The sequence below is a fragment of the Cnephaeus nilssonii genome (assembly GCF_951640355.1).
Source record: "Cnephaeus nilssonii genome assembly, chromosome: 2".
NCBI classification, from domain to species: domain Eukaryota; kingdom Metazoa; phylum Chordata; class Mammalia; order Chiroptera; family Vespertilionidae; genus Cnephaeus; species Cnephaeus nilssonii.
The window spans coordinates 73,805,308-73,813,378 of record NC_137073.1 but is presented as its reverse complement, the minus strand read 5'-3'; positions in this window follow the sequence as shown (position 1 = coordinate 73,813,378).

Below are 8,071 nucleotides of genomic sequence, written 5' to 3'. Positions count from 1 at the left end.
CCTTCCCTCTATCATACTTACATATACTATCTCATACTTTGTTTTTTCTTTTCTTCTTTTGAACTTGCTTAATTTATATAGCTTTTCATATCAGCATATAGAGTTTTATTCTTTTCTGCAGCTGCATATTATTCCGTAGCATGGATGTCTCATAATTTATTTAACTCATCCCCTATTGATGAACATTTAGGTTATTTCCAATCTTTTGCCATTAGAAATGATATTGCATCATTTTTCACACATGCAAATATATCCATAAACCAAATTCCTAGAGTGGGAGGCAGCACTGGGATAAAGTGTTTGTGGCAAATTGTTATCCACAGAAGTTGTGCCAATTTACATAATTGTATAAAAATGCCTGCCCTGGCTGGATGGCTCAGTTGGTTGGAGCATCAGCCCATACAGCAAAAACTTGCAGATTCAATTCCCTGTCAGGGCACATGCCCAAGTTGTGGGCTCAATCTCCAGTAGGGGATGTGCAGGAGGCAGCCGATCAATGATTCGCTCTCATCATGTTTCTATCTCTCTCTCCCTCTCCCTTACTCTCTGAAATCAATAAAAATATATTTTAAAAAAAGAAATGAAAAGAGGATGATGACTATCTATTGTTCTTTGGCAAGGTGTTGCCAAGATCCCTGGACTTCTCTCTCAAAGACAGGCTATATTAACAAATTCCTTGCCTCAAGCTTCTCTGTTTAGAAGCTCGACTTGCTTGATCTTCTGACATATTGCCTCCATGATAAATTGGGGAGAAACTTCTCTCTTTGTAATTCATGTAAAGGGAAAGAAATTTATGAATGGATGTCACCATAGGGCCACAATACCAGGGAAAGTAAGAAATCAGAATTCTCCTCCCTTACCAGTGGAAACAGCCCTTTGGTTGTCATGCAGGGGCTTGGCCAATCTCTGGAGTCCAATACTGTTTATGTTGAAGAGTAGGTAATATAGACTATTACTTAATATTGTGAATTATGAATAAAGGGGGAGAAACCCTGAGGCTACTATCTTTCCTTTGGGTCCTAGGTCCATCTCATTGTGATCAGAAGAATCAAAGTTCTGTCTAGCCTGAGGAGTCATTGCTAATCACGGCAAGTTCTAAAATAACTGTGTGTTTTGAGTGGCATCTAGCACTCAACAGGCACTTAATAAATATTCACTAATAACATTAGGCCACTCAGCACCAAGCAGGAAAAGAAGGCTACTTTTTTTGTTGTTTTATACTTGGGTAATTGATAAAAATAATTGCAAAGCTTTAAATGTTTAGCAGTGATTAGCTAAAACCATCACCTCAAAGCCCTTCCCACTTTGATAAACTCATTCCCATGAAAATACTCAGAACCTGAGGAACAGCAGGGAAAGAAGCCAATAAAAGCAGCTCAAAGAGTTTTACATTATCTCCATAAGCTATCTAATCTAGCCATTTTGAATGATCTATGTAAATTAATTACACTTTTTAATTAGGTGTCTTTTAGCTTGCATATTGAAGTTTACCACTAATTACTGAGAGGCAGGAGGTCACTTGATTGGTATGGGAAACAAGAGGCCTTTATTTCATTGAACTGAAACACAGAACAGTTAATGCTTAGGGTGGAAAACTGTAAAATTTATGCCAGTTCTTAAAATTCACACTGTGCAGCTCTTGTTCATTTTTTTTTTTTTCTGACTCAAATCCCCTTCTATGGCTCACTGGGGGTTTTTCTTTATAAATATCAGAATGACTTCTAAACACCCACTGACTCAAAACTATTATAATACAGCAGCCCGGAAGCCTAAATTTTGCATCCCGAATACTAGGGGGAGAAAAACCCACCCTTTTGATATTAGTCACATTAAATGCCATTTAATTGCCAGTGCAGCTGTTTCCAGATGTGACTTTATTTTGTTTCTGCCAGCCAGTCTGTGATTTTTATTAAATTCATCATCTTAAAAAACACAGTAATAACAATAATAAATCCCACAAAAGCTAAAGTTATACTTTATGCCAAGCAGAACAAAGTAATCTTTAATAAAAATATGTAATAGTCATTGTAATGAACAGACTACATTTACTATCCTTAAAATATTTCTAAATGACATTTTATGGCTCTTTCCCTCATCTAATCTTGTGCCATGCACCAGGATCCCAAATTTCCATTCTTTTTCCACATTTTAGTGACCCATGCTGTCCAATAGTGGATCAGTGGGTGGGGAGTTATGCAAGAAGCATTTGCTGATTTAATGCAATCCTTAGAAAAATCAGGATTGCTAATTAAAAACCACAGGGTAAATAAAAGTCTTGACCCAGAGGAATTCTCCTATCTGCCACTCAGAAGGGCCCTCATTTTCATGCTGGTACACACACATCATCACAGTCCTGGGAGATCAGTTAATCTGCTGCTGGTCGCGTTTCCTCCTGGGCCAAGGGCTATGCTTCTGTGAGATGACCTGCCCACCTCCCCAGAAGACATGGGCTTATTATTCTGGTCTCTCCATGCAGCTTTGCATTTTCAAATCACTTCAGACAGGGCAGTGTAATCAGAAGGTCACAGCTTGGACATCAGGAGGCTTGTGCTGCACCTGGTTCTCTGCACAGAGAACTAGTTGACTGTGGTCAGCCCCTTCACTTCCCTGGTGGCTCCCACTTCCCTTATCTGTGAAATAAGAAACCATTTGTATCCATGCTCTCAAGTTCCTTCCACTTCCAATAGCTTCCAAGACTGCCACTGCTGAAGCTTTCATCACATTTAATGCATTGTGTATTTATCTACACAGATATAGAAAGCTCTTAAAAGGCAGCAATCAGATTTTACTCCCTTTCTCGACCCCCAGCACCTAAAGACTGAACATTGTAAAAGTGTAACAAATATTTATTGAACTAATGGGACTGTAAAAATCAAGACCGTGAAGTACTACATTTCATTAACAATAATAGTAGTAGCAGCAGCAAACTTTTTCTTTTGAGCACATACTATATGCTAGGCATTGTGCTGAATACTTCATATGGTTTATCCCATTTAATTGAAGGAGATGAGCTCCTATTTCCTTTTCCTCCCTGTGGCAGCCACTGCTAAATATAATCCATTCACTTATGGATTTGTCTCTACCAGTAGAACCTAAATTTTGCTTGGGGCAGCAACGTAAATGTTAGAAACAATGATCTCCCATAGATACCCTTGCTTTTTGGGATAAACCATATGGCACAGTTCTGGCCTATGAGATGTAAGTAGAAATCTATTGGGTAGAACTTCCAGGGAAGTTTTTATCTCCCAGATAAAAAGTGGAAATGTCTGTTAAAATTTGTTGTCATTTCACCTTCTCTTGCTTCCTGCCTGGCACTTGGACTCAATGGGTGCAGGCAGGTACATCAGTTGTCTTGTTACCCTGTGGACAAAACCACAGGTAAAGGCTGGAAGAACAGGAAGTAATATGGAGCCTGGACCCTTGGTGGCTTTCTTCAGTGGCTACATCAGCCCTATGCCGTGCCTCCAGACTTCTGGTTATATGAAAAAGCTAAATCTCCTAATATATACCTTGCCTACATTCCATCCTTAACAACACTATAATGGGTGTTTTCCACACATGGAGTACTCCTGACCTTTGTTTTTATAAGTTCTGGCCTACTCACCCTCCTCCCACCAAGAGCCATGTCACTCCTGCCTCATCACAGGCTTCTTTATGACTCTCTACCTCAACTTTTGTTTGACCACTTCTTTATTAACTATATTTCTCATTTTCTATACTTTTGATGTTCTGGCATATGGGGTCTAGCTGACTAGGGAGAGACTGCCCCAATTCTTAGAAATAGCAAACAACTCAACAAGAGGTGTGACTTTCAAATGCAAACTAACCAATCCAGAGCCCTTACTCTGAACCACCTCCTTTATGTAGCTTTTACACCAGAGGAAGCAACATTCCTCCACTTTAATCACCCCAGGCCCAGACTGAACAGCTATGGATCACCCCTACAGCCCAGAACCTCCAGAAATTACTTATGTTAGTTAATCCTAAGCCTACTCAGCTGCTTACCCCACCTCACCCATTCCTTTCCACAAAAAAATATAATAAAGTCTGGTGCCCATGCTTTCTCCTCATTCCTTCTGCCCTGGGCATTCCCTATGTGGCCCTACAAGGTGAGACATGTCCTTTCTTGGGAACTGTAAGCAACACACTATCTTATCAATGGCAATTGCCTTCTGATCTGTTGGCCTCATCATACCCAAATAAAATGAAAATCCCAGGTACATTTTAAACAATTTCCAGGAACATTACCCTACCTTCTTTGTCCATCTTCTCATGCCATAGGCCAAGATATATGCAGCTAAAACAGGAAGAAGGTACTGTTTTGTTTTGTTTTTTAATATATTTTATTGATTTTTTAGAGAGGAAGGGAGAGGAATAGAGAGCCAGAAACATCGATGAGAGAGAAACATCGACCAGCTGCCTCCTGCACACCCCCTACTGGGGATATGCCTGCAACCAGAGTACATGGCCTTGACTGGAATCGAACCTGGGACCCTTCAGTCCTCAGGCCGACGATCTATCCACTGAGCCAAACCGGTTAGGGCAAGAAGGTACTGTTTTTACTGTACTTGCTATTCTTATTCTATCTTCAATACTGCACTTGGTCACCATTGTCGACCATCCTATATAATAAAGAGGTAATATGCAAATTGACCATCACTCTAACACACAAGATGGCCGCTCCCATGTGGTCAAAGATGTCTGCCCCATGTGGACACAAGATGGCCACCACAAGATGGCTGGCAGGGGAGGGCAGTTAGGGGTGACCAGGCCTGCAGGGGAGGGCAGTTGGGGGTGACCAGGCCTGCAGGGAGGGCAGTTGTGGATGATCAGGCCAGCAGGGGAGGGCAGTTGGGAGAAACCCAGGCCTGCAGGGGAGGGCAGTTGGGGGGACCAGGCCTGCAGGGGAGGGTAGTTGGGGATGATCAGGCCTGCAGGGGAGGGTAGTTGGGGGCAACCAGGCCAGCAGGGGAGGGCAGTTAGGGGGGCCAGCAGGGGAGTGCAGTTGAGGGTGACCAAGACTACAGGGGAGGACAGTTAGGGGCGACCAGGCTGGCAGGGGAGGGCAGTTAGGGGTGACTAGGCCAGCAGGGAAGGGCAGTTTGGGGCAATTGGGCCTGCAGGGGAGGGTAGTTGGGGGCGACCAGGCTGGCAGGGGAGGGCAGTTAGGGGCGATCAGGTCGGCAGGGGAGCAGTTAGGCATTGATCAGGCTGGCAGGGTGTGGTTAGGGGGTGATCAGGCTGGCAAGCAGAAGCGGTTAGGGGCAATCGGGCAGCAGGCAGGCGAGCGGTTGGGAGCCAGCAGTCCTGGATTGTGAGAGGGATGTCCGACTGCTGTCGGACATCCTCGAGGGGTCCCAGATTGGAGAGGGTGCAGGCTGGTCTGAGGGACACCCCTCCCCGCCCCACATGCATGAATTTCATGCACTGGGCCTCTAGTGGATTATAAACCCTTTAATTAGGAGTAATTATGGCCTCTTTTGACAGACTTAGTTTTTCCTTTGCAAAAGTCTACAATGTTAGGTGCTTAGTTGAGGAGACAGGACAAGCTAGGTAGATAGGGATGGGGACTACAGGAGGAGGGTGGGGAGGGGAAGAGGAATTAACCTGGGAACCCAATTAGGCAGAGTTACTAAAATGCTCCAACTGGGCAGGGAAGAAAGGGCATATGTGGAGACATGAACTTTTAAATGTATGGATATTGCTAAGACAGACAGCATACAGATAACTAATCACAAGGCAGTGAGGCCAGCATATATACAAAAATGTGCACCCTTTCTCCCCTTCTTCCCCTTGGTGCAGGGCACAATGGATACCTGACGTTCCTGTTGCAGGGGAACATATCCCCTGTGCCCATGTGGCTTATGGCCATGTGGGACTCTACACATGGACTAATGGACTTTTTTTCTTTTTCTTTTTTGACTAATAAACTTTAATTCACATGGATGTTCTCAATAAACTTTGCTCCAACTGTTTTTGTCCGTGACTTCATTCGAACTCAATATCCTATATTTTTAGTTTCATAGTGATGATATAATATACCCTGGAAAATTAATAAACTGAGCACATGGATTCTTAGATTGTTAAAGCTGAAGGGGGGCTTTAGGAATCATCTAGAGATCAGACTCTATTCTAGTCTAAGATCTCCTGTGGTCTAGAGAGGTTAAGTGCCTTTTCCCTAGGCACACAGGGAGCCAATAAGATTCAAAAACATAGATAATTTAAGTGAGTGACTTACATCTCTGTTGAATACTTAGTACAAAGTCACAAAGCTGACCTTGGTCCTGCTCTCTCTAGGAGGAGAAAATAAAAATCAGTAAATGACTAGAGCTCAGGTACAAATAGGGCTTCCAGGTAGAGAGGCAGAAATTGACTATGTGTGTTAATCTTCTCTTTTTACTAAAATCCCACTAAGAAAATGCTACATAATAAAAAAGGAATCAACCCACAAGAACAACAAGAACAGGATAGGAGATAACAGTAGATGAAAGATGTAAAAACGATTTCTAAAAATGAAAAGTAGAAAGAACAGTAGTAACTGACTTAGCAGAACAGAGGATATTATAATCTAAGTATTTATAGAGGCATCTAAGAGGAGAAGTGAGGCCCTTTGCCCTACAGCATGCTGTAGGACCTAAGGGTTGGATGAATTACATCCTCATTCCTATCCCAACCCTCAGTGGGTTCACTACCTCTACTTTGCCAAGAGGTTTATTCTCTAGAGAAACTGAACTCTATTTTTCTTTTTCTCAATAGGTATCTGACTTTCCTAATTCCATTTATTTCCATTTATTTCTTATCCATCCTTTACCACTAACTTCTATCAGATACTTAATTGATAAATACTTAGGGCTGGTTTGGGTTTTCTATTATACTGACTGATACTGATGCTTATGCTGGTTTAAATTCAGTAGTTTTAAGTTTCAATATCCAACTGTCTTACCTCCCACATTTATCCCCTCTTATCCTTATTAATTCTCCATTTTCAAGATTTTCTTGGATGGTCTCATCATTTATTTGTCTCTATGTCTATAATGTTGATAATTGTGGCATTACACTTATATATTAATTTGTGGAGAATTCCCAGCTTTAAACGTTCTCACCAACAGTGTCTTAGATTTCCTATTTCCCTATACTCTCACTTCATAATATCAATTTAAAATTCTTTGTTAATTAGTTTCATCATTTTTTTTCTTCTAGCTTTTTCTTTTTATATTGAATTTTTTTTACTCAGCTGAAATTTATTTTGGTATGAGAGGTGAAAGAGATCCAGCTTTATTTCCCCCCCCCCGCCCCAAATGGTTAGCCAGTTATCCCAAAATGATTTATTAATCTACAGGGGTCTGAAATAATCTTATCATATACTAAATTTCCAGATACATATTTGTGTTTGCTTTTGGACTCTATTCTCTATGATCTCCTATTCTTTTACCATAGTTTAATTATTGCAACTTGACAGTTTTAAGTGAGCAAAGCTAGTTACCCCTCATCACTATAGTTTCTCATATGTCCTTTCCAGCCATTCTTACCTGTTTAAAAACAGTTTTTTCTAATTAGATTTGAGAATAATTTTCTAAAATTCCCCCTCCTCTCTCCAAATCTTGTATTCTATTTTATCAAATTTATAGATTGACATAGGGAGAAACCACATTTGGATAATATTAACTTTTCATAAATAGTACAAGTCATTTTTTAAAATGTCTTCTATGACTCACAGTAGCAGTTTATTTTCCCATTATATTTGGTTATTGCTGACATATAGAAAAAGCTTTTGGATTCTATGTATTTCTATGACTTCAACTCAAACTAAGTGGCTTAAAAAAACCCCAGAAATTTATTGTCTCACAGTCCTGGAGGCTGAAAGTCCAAAATTTAGGTTTTGGCAGCCATACTCTCTTTCTCAAGAGATCTAAGTGAGAATCTGTTCCATGGCTTTCTTACCACCTAGTGTCACCTTGCTGTCCCTTGGCTTGCAGCTATATAATACCAATCTTGCCTGTTGTCACATGGCCTTCTCCCTGTCGTCATACTGTCTTATTAGGATGTCAGTCATATCAGATTAGGGGCCTAC